This window comes from Nicotiana sylvestris, chromosome 12 (assembly GCF_000393655.2).
Source record: "Nicotiana sylvestris chromosome 12, ASM39365v2, whole genome shotgun sequence".
NCBI classification, from domain to species: Eukaryota; Viridiplantae; Streptophyta; class Magnoliopsida; order Solanales; family Solanaceae; genus Nicotiana; species Nicotiana sylvestris.
Genome location: NC_091068.1, coordinates 154,347,363 through 154,361,640, shown reverse-complemented (window position 1 = coordinate 154,361,640; position 14,278 = coordinate 154,347,363). Strand labels below are relative to the sequence as shown.

Below are 14,278 nucleotides of genomic sequence, written 5' to 3'. Positions count from 1 at the left end.
GCCAATTTTTCTTATCACTCTCACAGGCGCCCCTTTTGTCCTCTTCTTCTCCCTCCCCATTTTAATGAAACTTCCTCGTCTTATATTAGTACCATAAAAATGCATAATAAAATAACCCTTTCCAAACCCCACACGTGGGATTTGTTGTTGTTGTTCCCCATCTTCATCAATGCCTGGCAGAACTTGTCACACCAATTTTGAGTAAAATCTTTTACCTCTCTCATAACCCTATATTTGCAGCATCACCTAGAATTTTCAGTGTTCCAACAGATCTTTCGGAGCCAAAACACCAGCTCGTGAAGCCCCCTAAAGGTTCGAATTCCAAAGGGTCGGCTCGATTTTGAAATCCCACCCAAAATCACTTCTTGAAGAACTCTAACCTTCCTCTATAAATACTATCTTTGTCTCTCAATCGAAACCCAAGTTGGACGGCATGAGAAAGACCATAAAAATTCTTAACTTTCTGATCCGTCAGTACTACATCACACAAACTGTTATCATCTCTCAAAAACTCTAAGAATTTTTATAGAACTTTTTCTTTCTGTCTCTGTGAACTTTGATCGTGACATAGGTTTCGAAACTCATTCCGCTCGAGGTTCGGATTTTTTCATAACGAGAGGGTAGATTCAACACCCATGCCGACCCAGTTCACTGCCCACAAGAAGGCTAGATCTAATCTTTTATTTATGTATTAACTAGTGAAATTTTCCACGCTTCGCGGGTCATTACAGAAAATAGTAAATTTGTCATATGATCATATTATAAACGTAAATAGAAGAGATACGATTTCCATGCATTTTATACAAAATATAAATATTTTTTCCTGTTAGGTACAAAACTCACAATATAACAAAAAAATTAACAAAATTGTATATCAATAAAAACAGTAGTCAAAGCCTACAAAACTCGAAAATGGTATACATTAGTTATTGAATAATGTAGCATTCTCGTGGTTGTGCATTAATTCCATGTAAAATCTTAGAAAGAAATATTATTGTAAATGAATGTACGAACACTCGTACACTTTAGTCTAGAAAAACAAAAAAGGAAAGTTACACTATATTCGAAAACAAATTTGTACCAACAGAACTTAATAGAAATAAATATAGAGGACTCTAAATGATATGCAAAAGAACACTGAGAGTGAGATTTAAGAAATTAGATGTAGAATTGAATACTTTCCAGTTATAGCTCATTCCAGATGTTCACAAGACAACCTACAGTTTTCAAGGTGCAGAAATAAAAGAGAAATACTCATTTTCCAGCAGCATAAATCTTCCCTATATTCCTCCCCCATTTGCTTCTGTTTCATCCCTAAACCTTCTATATGATATTAATCTTGTGGTAATCCGTAGCCCTCATTACTAAGATCAAAGTAACGTATGCTCCAAACATATTTTTACCCAAGCAAGTAGGATAAAAGAAAGCATGTAACATTGCTTCCCAATACAAGCCAATTTTCTTTGAACCATTGATCTTGTAATCCCATTCTTACATTAAGCGTGACTTTGAACTGCCATTTGAGATATAACTTTTGTGGTCATTCATCAAGCTCCTCCAATTTAAATTTGCATTCTATGCGTTCTGCTTGGTGAACCTCACTCACACCTTCATCAACACTTTTAAATGTACTACAATTTTTGGAGCTATGTACCCTCGGGAAAGGTCTTCAGACAAATATATTCTTCTTTAGCATCAAAAGGAAGCCAAAACTTCTAATTGAGTGATTATGAGAGCATGTACGCTGCAACTTCATGACAAAGAATGCATGGGAAGAGACCATCAAAACCATTTCAGATTTTTTGTGATCCTCCTCGTTTATCTCGTATGTATATGCCTCTAATCTGTGCAGATCTACAATACCAAAGGTTCAAGATTAGGAATAAATACTTATATCCATAAAGTCACAAAATATTTTTCAAGAAAAAAAGGAAGATAAATAGTTAATTATGGACTGCTTATGATAGAAGAGATGGTATCGGATGAACTATGCAGCTGATGGCAGAGTAGTTGTTTCCTTAGCCATCTGCATAATGGCATACAAAATCAGACAGAATACTCCATTTATTTACTGCACCATCTGCCAAATCTTTTTGAACAAAAAATTACAAACCAAGTACATATAGTAATCATGGCCCCAGGACATCATGACATTATCAAACCACATTTTTCAGAATAAACTCCATATTAGTCCACATATTCAGAATAAATTCCATATCTTGTGTTGTAAGCTAGATATTGGTAATCAAAATTTTCTTTGGAATGTTGCAAAAGAGGCAATTGAGCAGTATGAAGAATAAATTTCCACGAGGAAAAGCAAGGCTTATGAAAAAATATATAAAGGAAAACAAAAGATGGAAAACTCTAGTGCAAATGAACTTCAGTGCAAATTCTCTATTTAGGAAGCTATGGACCAGGGTTATACAACATGGTTATGAAATAGATTGCATGAATTTATTGAAAAATTAAATTCAGATGCTAAATTGTTTGCTTCATATGCAAACAAACAAAAAGATTCTTTGAAAGTCCATAGGAAATTAAAAAAAAAAGCTAAAGAAATATCGAAGATTGACTCATACTAATACTTAGGCATAGCATTATATGGCATCATGATCCGACGCCTTCAAACAGAAGAAGCTGAGAACGATCCAGTGAAAGAGAAGTATCCAATAGCGACACCACAAAGAAAAATATAAGTTAGGAAATGCGAGCCAAAACTCTGCTCGTCTGCCACCCCAGAAAGAAAAAAAAAACTAATGGAGCCATATGCAGAACTCCAATAGTACAGAAAATAATTAAATAGAAGTAGATCTCGACACAAAAAGTCTACTAAAAAGAAAGAGTGGAGAAGGAAGACATTACCAACTAATGATGATAGCGGTTGATATTTTGCTCCAATTACCCCAAAAATGATTTTCTTCCAATTTGTAATCGAATCTGCAAGAAAGTGAAGCCAAGTGACCAAAAACTTGAAATTTTGGTGAAGACATGTAGTGAAAACACAGTCCAACATCGTTTTCCCTATTAAAAATATCAAGAGAGCAAATGAAATTTTACTGTTGCTCTTCCTTTTCATGTTCTCCTTTGCTATTCAATGATAATGATGGTAGTATGGCTTCAATTGTAAGCATTATTTTGTTGACCCTTAATCTTCTGTAGGTTCATCACCAATCACAGATCTTTTCATGGAAGAGAGAAGAGAGATTAGTGTTCCCAATTGCCATAGTTGATGAAAGGAAAAAGAAACGTTTTGGTTGAATTGATGGGTTGGCATTATCAACGAAGGAAGTAGAAACGGTTTATTTAAAAAGTTAATCGGTGGCTTTTGTTGGCCAATTAAATGAGATAAATGGGTAAAATATAGTAGAAAAACCCAAAAAATGAAGAAAAAAGAAAAAGGCAATTGCTGGTCAATGATCCACGTCACGTCACCGGGCTTATGGCCCTGGATTATATAATTATATAGATTTGTTTACTATCATATGTAATTTAGGAATTGTTTGATATAGAAATCATGTTTTTAAAGGTGTTTTAGTGTTTGGTATGGGTAAAGTGATTGATAAATACCAAATAAAAATGCTTGTACGAAAACTATATTTTATTAGTGTTAGTGTACGCGCGGTGCGCGTATATCAATATTAATGAGAATAAACTTTTTAATAACAATATAATTTATAATTAATATAATATCTAAAAGATTTGTTTGTGTTATACCCCTTTTATTTTCACTGTCACGATTCAATTCTGAAGCCAAAAAATTTGATGGCTCCCATTCTTGTTCTTGATTAATAAGAATAATGAACGTTACATGACTCCTATAAAAACTATTATATGTAAATGATTTTTTTTGGTTATTTAATTTGATTACATTCAGCTTACTTTTTAGTCGAGACGATACGAGGTGATTTTAATAGCCTTCAACTTCATAATAACTTTTCGACATAGAAATTTTTCTTATCGAGTGGGGCCAATCATTCGTATAGCCATATACTTTGTGGTCACTAAAATAACATTAATGTTGATAATATATTTTACATTTACCTTCTAATAAATGTTTTCTAATATGTATGCAGTAAAAAAAGTAAATTGATTGTTTTTTTGTAGTATCAAGTATATATACTTGAATATTTTTAGTTTATTGGTCTAGAAGAAATTGACAAATAAGGGTACTTTTATAATTATCAAAACTAAAGCTACATATCAATGTGAGGAGATTACTTCATATCAATAATATTTTGATTGACCAACTGGCTGATTGCTTCATGTATTATTACTTAGTGTCTAGTCTTTAGGGCATGCTCCAAAATATATTATCAATAATATTTAAATAATGATAAGTATTATATTTAAATAAGTACACCTTTATAAGAGTACATTGTATCGAAACTGACACGAACTTGTTGCTTTTTCTAACTTCGTGTGGAATTTATAGCTCTTATAAATAATGAAAAATTTAATAAATAAATTTTAGTTAATTTTAAGACATCAAATTTTAGAAAAAGTAATATGACAAAGTTATAATTATGTTATATAGTTGGTATAATAAAAATATTTAAATAAGGTAAAATCTTGATTTATTTTAAAGTCCTAAATTTTAGGACTTCCTATATATTTCAAATAAGAAAAATTTAATAATAAAATTTTAAAGTCCTAAATATTAAAAAACTAATTAAATTATAAGATTGTCCAATATGAAATAGCATCATAATTGTTAAACATTAATTTTTTTTCCTATTACAAAATTGATAATAAAAATATTGTTACAGTTAAGTAAAGGATTGTATTTGATTTTGTCCTTGAGATTGTGAATATATTAATGTTAAGATTATAAAATACTCTTGGCAAAAGGTAAGTGTTTACCTATGAAATCTCGTCTATGAGTGAGATAATAGTGTTTGATGATAATTCAAACTTTCCATATTTATATTGTATTTAATTGTCCACGACTCTGTAATTATTATGTAAGCTAAAATCATAATGGAATATAAAGTCCCAAATATTAGGATCTCTCACATATTTTAAATAAGGAAAGATTTAATTAGTAAAATTTTAATTGAATTAAAATTCCTAAATATTAGGAAGATAATTAAATGACTATTTTGTCTAGTGTGGACTCTATTTTTAAAGGGGTAAAAAAGACGAACGACATTTTGCTAAGGGCCTTCGTGCTTTTAATATAGTATAGAGTATTGATAGATTTTTGTATTATCGGTATACCAGGCTATATTTTGTATAATTCTTGTTTTGCCTAAGTGAAGAACCATAACTCTATTTTGATATTCTGTGTTAGGTAGGAATATTAGTCTGAGAATATATTTTCGTGGCTTAAGAATTATTTTAATTAAAACAAGTCCAGTGACATTATGGATCTATAGTCTTAGTTGAAGTTTGGAATATTCTGTCGTTATAAACTTTTTTTCCATTAGCCAATGATGATATGAAACTTTGTTTTTAAATACACCGAATGATTTGGGGTTTGGTATATAAAATAATTTGAGCTATAGGTTTAACTCGGTTGCTCTATTTACGCAAAATGAAATAGATATATGTGAAGGTATTAATACAAAGAAACAATGGCTTAAGAAGTAGAAATCATGTATAGTTATTTCTCTAAGAAGTATTGGGTACATACTTGTTCTTTAATTTTTTAAGAGCTCATCTCTACCATTAACTGTATGTATCCTAATAAAGGATTTTTAATAGATTTATCCATAAGGGCATTTTCATCTAAACAAGGAGTTATGAATTACTAGATGACATTTTAAGAGCCTTTATTTAGTATCACTAACTGTATGTGTCGCAGTTGGACAATTAAGTTTGTTTTAAATATATATGATGTCTAAGTTTTAATCTATTGATGTAAATGGTATGGCTTAAAGACAATTGAAATTAGATAACAATATGACTTTTTTACTTTAGCTGTTCATAGTTAACAATGTACATGTTTTCAAATTGTTCTATTTTCTTTCTTTGTTTCACATGAACACGGAGCCGAAGAGTTTTACTTTGAGACTCAACGACGCCGCAGCCGCATATTCTCACGCACGTCCAGCCTCTACACTTATTGAATAGAAAATATTCACTCTTATGTTTGAGAGCCAAACATGGCTGTCTAGCAGATCCTCTCTTTTGTCTTATTTTTGCTTATGATTGGTGACTAACGTTTTATCTTTGTATGATTATCTTTTAAATCTAGTTATGTGATTATTTTATTTTTAGTTGTGTAAGACCCAATGGTAGTAACTAGCGCTTATATAATCATCTACGTTCTGTGGATACTTTTTTATCATTTACTAATACAATATCTAGACATAGAGATATTAAAAATTTGATTACCTTGATTTAGATTCGAGGTATTAGAATTGAAAACTTAGGGGTCGTTTGGTAGGAGGTATTAGAAAAAATAATGCAAGCAACAGGTCTATGCATTACTAATACCTTACTTGGTACATTTTTTCAACATGTGTATAACTAATACTTGTATTAGTTATACATCATACTTGGTATTATCCTATGCATTAGTAATGCATAGAAAACCATGACATTAGTAATACCAACGCTATTAATGCATGCATTAGTATGTTTAAAGACAAAATTGTCCTTAGAGTCCATTAAAGCTAGAGAATATGGAGGACATTTTTGTAAACAACTATTTTTCTTAAAAATTATGCAATGCATTATAAATTTAATACACCACACCAAACAGCAGATAAGAAATAATATATGCACAACTAATGCTTGCATTACTAACACATACATTACTAATCCATGCATTACTAATACACCTTATTCCACATTATTCTTATACATCCTACCAAACCACCCCTTAGTGTGCTTAAGATAGTGATTATCGTTTCTTCTTTAGGCAATAACATTGGGTTTCAACTATGGTTTTCTTATTTGAACTTTTGGATTTAATTTTTAAGCTTTACAAATGGGCAAAAACGTGGGTTTAACCAACTCTTATACACTAATTTAATATACTCTTTCTTACACATCTAGACTTGTGGATTTCTTTAAACACAACATTTACTTAGACTTAGCCCTAATCAATTTAAGTCCGGCCAGTTAACCATTTTAATATGGATCTTAAAGAGTTTAAAAACCTTCCCTTTTAGATTAATTGAACTCTTATTTAGAATCTTTAGGTTAAGATCATTAACAGAGTTATACTTTATTAAATTACTTCAATTAATTAAGGTGTCCTAATTCACCTTAGAAATAATTAGGTGACGACTCTTTAATTTTAATCAAATTCAGAATTGCCCATATGTTGTGCCTTATTTTAACCAGTTTAAAATGGGGTATAACACTATAAAAATGACCTAATGAACAATAGTCATGATTTTGGCTTGACCGTTCCTCCTTTTTTGGCATTTTAGGACCAAACAATGGAATTCAGGGTGATTTTTAAATTTTGTGTGTCCACGCCATCTGCATGAATTCTGGCTACCGGATCCGAATCGCCTAAAATTTTGCAGGGCCATCAAAAATGACCTGTTGAACAATAATCACTCATTTTTTGGCATTTGAGAGCCATAAAACTTGATTTTCGCTCGATTCTCAAATTGTCGTGTGCTAGCCCAGGTCTTCTGCATGGGTTCGGGCCACCGGACCCGGGTTACCTAAAATTTTGTAAGCCCATAAAATAGAGCTAAGGAACAATAGTCACCATATCGACATGACCATTACTCATTTTTTTGAAATTTTAGTGCCATAAAACTAGAATTACGACCGATTCCCAAATTTTCGTATGCTATAGCAAACGCCTTCTGCATGGCCGGACACAGATTACCTAAAGTTTTGTCGGACCTTCAAAAAGACCTAAGGAATAATAGTCACCGCCACGCCATGACTGTTACTTATTTTTTCGCGTTTTTAGGACCATAAAACTGGAATTCCACCCGATTTCCAGATTTTCGCGTGCAATTGCCCATGCCTTCTACATAGGTCCTACCCACTGGATCCGGATAGCCTAAAACATAGTCAGCCCGTAAAAATAATCTAAGGAACAATAGTCACCGTCTCTCATTATGTTACTCATTTTTTGGTGTATTCGGGCCATAAATCTGCAATTCCGTCATATTCCTAAATTTTCATGAGCTATAGCCCACGCCTTCTGCATGTGCTAGGGCCACTAGACCTGGATCGCCTAAAATTTTGTCGTCCCACAAAAAATACCAAAGGATCAATAGTCACTGCATCACCATGGCGGTAACTCATTTTTTGAGTTTTAGGGCCATAAAACTAGTATTCCGTCCAATTCCCAAATTTTCATCTGCTATAGCCCACGTCTTCTACATGGGCCCAATCCACCAGACCCAGATCGCCTAAAATTTTTCCGTGCCATAAAAAACGACCTAAGAAACAATAGTCACTACCTCGCCATGACTGTTACTCGTTTTTTAGTGTTTTAGGGTCATAAAATTGCAATTCTGTCTGATTTCCATATTTTCGTGTGCATAGCCTACACCTTCTGCATAGGCCGCCACAAGACCCAGATCGCTTAAAATTTTGTCGGTACATTAAAAAAGACCTAAGGACAATAGTCATCGCCTCCCCGTGACCTTTACTCATTTTTGGCATGTGAGGGCCATACAACTAGTATTCTGCCAGATTCTCAGATTTTCATGTGTTGTAGCCCATGCCTTCTGCATGAGCCCGAGCCACGGGACCCGTACTGCCTAAAATTTTGCCTGCCCATCAAAAATAACCTATGGAGTAATAGTCACCGTTTTTCCATGATCGTTACTCATTTTTTGACATTTTAGGGCATAAAATTGGTATCATGTCAGATTCTTAGATTTCCGTGTGTTATACCACGCCTTCTCCATGGGACCGGGTCACCGGACACGAACCGCCCATAATTTTTCCATCCCACAGAAAACGGCTTAAGGAATAGTAGTCACCTCATCCCCATGACCGTTACTCATTTTTTGCATTTTAGGGCCATAAAACTGAAATTCCGCCTGATTCCTAGATTTTCGTTTGCTATAGCTCACGTCTTGTGCATGGGCCCAGGTCACTGGACCCAGATCACCTAAAAATTTGTTGGTCCATAAAAAATAACTTATAAAATAATAGTCATTGCCTCGCCATAACCGTTACTCATTTTTGGCGTTTTAGGGCCATAAAAGTGGAATTCCGCCCGATTCCTAGATTGTTTTATGCTACATCCCATGCCTTCTACATGGGTCGGGCCACCAGACCCGGATCGCCTAAAAAATTTTCGGCCTGTCAAAAACTACCTAAGGAATAATAGTTACCTCCTCGCCATGACCGTTACTCGTTTTTGGCATTTTAGGACCATAAAACTAGTATTCTACCCGATTTCTTGATTTTCGTGTGTTAGAGCCCCCGCCTTTACATGGGCCAGGGACACGGGATCCGGATCGCCTAAAATTTTGCCTGCCCAAAAAAACTGGACTAAGCAACAATAGTCACTGCCTTTCCATGACCGCTACTCGATTTTTGGTTTATTAGGGCCATACAACTGGAATTCCGTCCGATTTCTAAATTTTTTTGTGCTATATAACCCACGACTTCTGCATGGGCCCGGGCGACTAGATTCCGATTGCCTAAAATTTGGTCAGCCCATAAAAAATAAGCTAAGGAATAATATTCACTACCTCTCTATGACCGTTACTAATTTTATTGTATTTTATGGTCATAAAACTGGAATTCAGCCGATTCCCAAATTTTCGTGTGCAATAGGCCACACCTTTTCCACTCATGGGATTATGCTGGATTGTTGTTATTGTTGTTGTAATAGCCCACACATTTTGCATGGGCCCAGGCCATCGGACCCAAATCACCTTAAATTTTGTCAGTCCATCAAAAATCGCCTAAGAAATAATACTCACCGCCTCGCCATAACCTCTACTCGTTGCTTGGCGTTTTTGGGTGATAAAACTTGAATTCCGTTTGATTCCTAGATTTTTGTAATTTATAGCCCACACCTTCGGTATGAGTCCGGGTCACTGGACTCAGATTGCCTAAAATTTTACCGACCCATAAAAACTTACCTAAGGAACAATAGTCACCGCCTTGCCATGACCGCCACTCGTATTTTGGCGTTTTGGGCCATAAATCTGGAATCCATATGATTCCCAAATTTTCGTGCATTATAGCCTACACATTCTGCATGGGCCTGGCCACCTGACCCAGATCGCCTAAAATTTTGTCGGCCCATAAAAAATGACCTAAGGAACAATAATCATCGCCTCGCCAAGAACGTTACTCGTTTATTAGAGTTTTAGGGTAATTAACTGAAATTTCGCTCGATTTCTAAATTTTCGTGTGCTATAGCCAACGCCATATGCCTGGTCCAAGGCCACCGGACTCAGATCGCCTAAAATTTTATCGTCCCATAAAAAATGACCTAATGAATAATAGTCACCGCATCGCCATGACCGTAACTCATTTTTGACATTTTAGGGCCATAAAATTAGTATTCCGTCCGATTACCAGATTATCATCTGTTGTAACCTACGCCTTCTACATGGGTCTGGGCCACCGGACCCGGATCGCCTAAAATTTTGTCGGGCCATTAAAAACGACCTAAGGAACAATAATCACTACTTCGCCATGACTGTTTCTCGTTTTTTGGTGTTTTAGGGTCACAAAATTGTAATTCCACCTGATTTTCAGATTTTTGTGTGATGTAGCCCTCACCTTTTACATGGGCCCGAGCCATGAACGCGGATCGCTTAACATTTTGTCGGTCCATAAAAAAACCTAAGGAACAATAGCCACCACCTCCCCATGACCTTTACTCATTTTTTGGAGTGTTAGTGCAATAAAGTTAGTATTTCGCCTGATTCCTAGATTTTCATGTGTTGTAGCCCACACCTTCTATATGGGTCTGGGCCACCGGACCGTACTGCCTAAAATTTTGTCAGTCTATCAATAACGATCTATGGAGCAATAGTCACTGTTTCGCCATGATCATTACTCATTTTTTGGCGTTTTAAGGCATAAAATTGATATTACATCAGATTCCTAGATTTCTGTATGTTATAGCACGCGCCTTCTCCATGGATCCGGGCCACCGGATACGAATCGCCCATAATTTTGCCGTCCCATAAAAAACGTCTACGAAACAATAGTCACCTCCTCTCCATGACTGTTACTCTTTTTTTTTGCGTTTTAGGGCCATAAAACTAGAATTTCACTTGATTCCCAGATTTTCGTTTGCTATGGCTCACGTCTTGTGCATGGGCCCGAGCCACTGGACCTAGATCGCCTAAAAATTTGCTGGTCCATAAAAAATAACCTATTAACAATAGTCACCGTCTCACCATGACCATTACTCATTTTTGGTATTTTAGGGCCATAAAAGTGAAATTCCGAACGATTCCTAAATTTTTGTATGCTATATCCCATGCCTTCTACATGGGCCCGGATCACCAGACCTGGATCGCTTAAAATTTTGCCGACCTTTCAAAAACTACCTAAGGAATAATAGTTACCTCCTCACCATGACCGTTACTCGTTTTTGGCGTTTTAGGGCCATAAAACTAGTATTTTGCCCGATTTCTTGATTTTCGTGTGCTATAGTCTTCGCCTTCGCATGGGCCAGGGGCACGGGTCCGGATCGCCTAAAATTTTACCGGCGCAAACAAAACTGGCCTAAGCAACAATAGTCACCTCCTCGCTATGACAGTTACTCATTTTTTGGTTTATTAGGGCCATACATTTGGAATTCGTCCGATTGCCAATTTTTTTTTGCTATATAACCCACGCCTTCTGCATGGGCCCAAGAGACTAGACCCGGGTCGCCTAAAATTTGGTCAGCCCATAAAAAATAAGCTAAGGAATAATAATCACTACCTCGCTATAACCGTTACTAATTTTATGGCCATAAAACTGAAATTCAGCCCGATTCCTAAATTTTCGTGTGCAATAGCCCACACCTTCTACGTAGCCTAGGCCATCGGACCCAGATCGCCTTAAATTTTACCGGCCCATCAAAAATTGCCTAAGAAACAATGGTCACCGCCTGGCTAAGTCCGCTACTCGTTGTTTGGCGTTTTTGGGTGACAAAACTTGAATTCAGTTTGATTCCTTGATTTTTGTATGTTATTGCCCAAGCTTTCTGCATAAGTCCAGGCCACAGAACCCAGATTACCTAAAATTCTGCCGACCCATCAAAAATGACCTAAGGAACAATAGTCACTATCTTGCCATGACCGCTACTCATATTTTGGCATTTTGGCCATAAATATGGAATTCCACCCGATTCCTAGATTTTCATGCGCTATAACCCATACATTCTGCATGGGCCTTGGCCACCGGATCTAGATCACCTAAAATCTTGTCGACCCATAAAAGATGACCTGAGGAACAATAGTCACTTCCTCGCCAGGACCGTTACTCGTATATTGGCATTTTAAGGCAATTAACTAAAATTTCGCCCGATTTCTATTTAGCTTAGGATTGCATGAATGTTCCAAATTGCACTTCTATTCATTTTTGGGTTTTCTTTATACTCTACTATTATCAAACTACAAATTACAATTGCAACTAGGTTAAGCTAAGAGTTAAATGCTGCAAGTTATATCTAATGGTTTAAAAGGTACTAGGGTAGTGACTTCCGCCTATGTGGTCAATTGACGGGTAATTGCATCTAAGGCACGATTGACATGATTAAGGAATATATTATAACTGTTGCTCGATACTTCTCACTCTACACCTTTCGGTAGAAAGAGTGATTTTGCCCAATTGACTTTCTCAAGACCAATTGGGTATGCACATTTGCCCAAACAACTAGGGTTCAAGTCGGGTATTACTCTCTCGAGGTTTAACCCTTTAATTGGGACTATCAACTCTTTTGAGTCCATCCCAATTCCTTGTTGAGTCAATTTCGGAGACTTAGGCTCTCTTTCTCAAGAAGAGCCCAAGTCAACTTAGCACAAACTAGTGTTTGCAACCACTAATTCATAAATTAAACCATGAAATTGACCCAAATAACAAATACTCATAGTCAATCTAGCCCTAAATCACAACACCTATCAATCACCCACACTAGGGTTGAGCCACAACCCTAGCTAATGGGTCTAGCTACTCATGCTTGAAGAGAAAAATAGAGATATAGATGAAGATAAACACATATTAATTAAGAGCTAAGTTAAATACAAAGATTCAATGATGAAAACTAAGTAAAAATGCCCAAAAATGGCTAAGAAGAGTCGTCTCATGAGCGCAACTACTGTATTACAATGTCTGATGCCCTAAAAATGGAAAAGGGATCTATTTATATTAAGTTGGAAAATCTGGACAAAATTGCCCCTGCGGGGTTAGTGTGGACCGCACAAAATGGTGTGCGGCCGTACTAGGCTCTTGAACTTGAAAACTTGACTCTTTGAATTCAGGCTCCACGGACCGCACAGAATGGACTGCAGCCGCAGAGGCTTCTAGTGCGGTCTGCACACACTGGACCGCGGACTGCACAGGCTTGAAAGCTCCAACTTCACCCTCTCTGAACCTTGGCTCTGCGGACCGCACAGAATGGTAGTGCAACCGCATTGCCTTCAGTGCGACCACACAAAACCTTCTGCGGCCGCACTGCTTTAATGCCTGAAATACCAACTCTCTGAATCTCCCTAGTGCGGACCGCACAAAGCGCAGTGCGGCCGCACTAGGCCTGTTTTTCCTGAGTATGTCTTGTCTTTGGTACTTGTGCAAGTTTCACTCCTTTTAAGTTGATCTTTGACATCTTGTCACTTTGTTGATCAAACCTGCAATCAAGCACAACTTATGAGCCTTTTGGGACTATTTTGTATGAATTTATAATCAAAGCGTAAGCAAGAAGCAGTATAAAATGCGTCAAAATCCCTAGTTATCAACTCCCGCAAACTTAAGCTTTTGCTTGTCCTCAAGCAAACAAAATAAGACCCACCCCTTAAGGGAAAATCCAAGAAATTTTCAGTTGCCCTAAAGCAACCTCAACTAGCATCAATTGGGACTAACAATTGCCCTCAACACACATGAGTCATTAACAACATTTAACCTTTGAAACATCATGGATTAAGTGTGACACAAGAGCATCAAGAGTTGACTCAACACATCAAAGAACTCTTTCAATTACTTTGGTCATTGTGGAACCCAAACTCACACATCCTCAACTCTCCCTAAGCAAACCTCACCTTTAGAATATTGGCACGCAAAATGAGGCTAATGGAAATTCACTCATCTCTCTCAAGAAAAAGTCACAAGTCCGGATCTAGGTACCATATGCTTGCCCCTTATGTGAGTATCCACTAATGTAAGCTTCATT

General features: G+C 36.2%; 1 long non-coding RNA gene across 1 annotated transcript; it reads right to left on the bottom strand.

Annotated features, from left to right (window-relative positions):
* Positions 1 to 1,144: 1,144 nt before the first annotated feature.
* Positions 1,145 to 3,302, bottom strand: LOC138884274 (uncharacterized). The gene is made up of 3 exons (XR_011404439.1): positions 3,058 to 3,302; positions 2,863 to 2,937; positions 1,145 to 1,854 (listed from the first exon to the last, which is right to left on the bottom strand). It is a non-coding gene; the product is annotated as an uncharacterized lncRNA (long non-coding RNA).
* Positions 3,303 to 14,278: the final 10,976 nt, after the last annotated feature.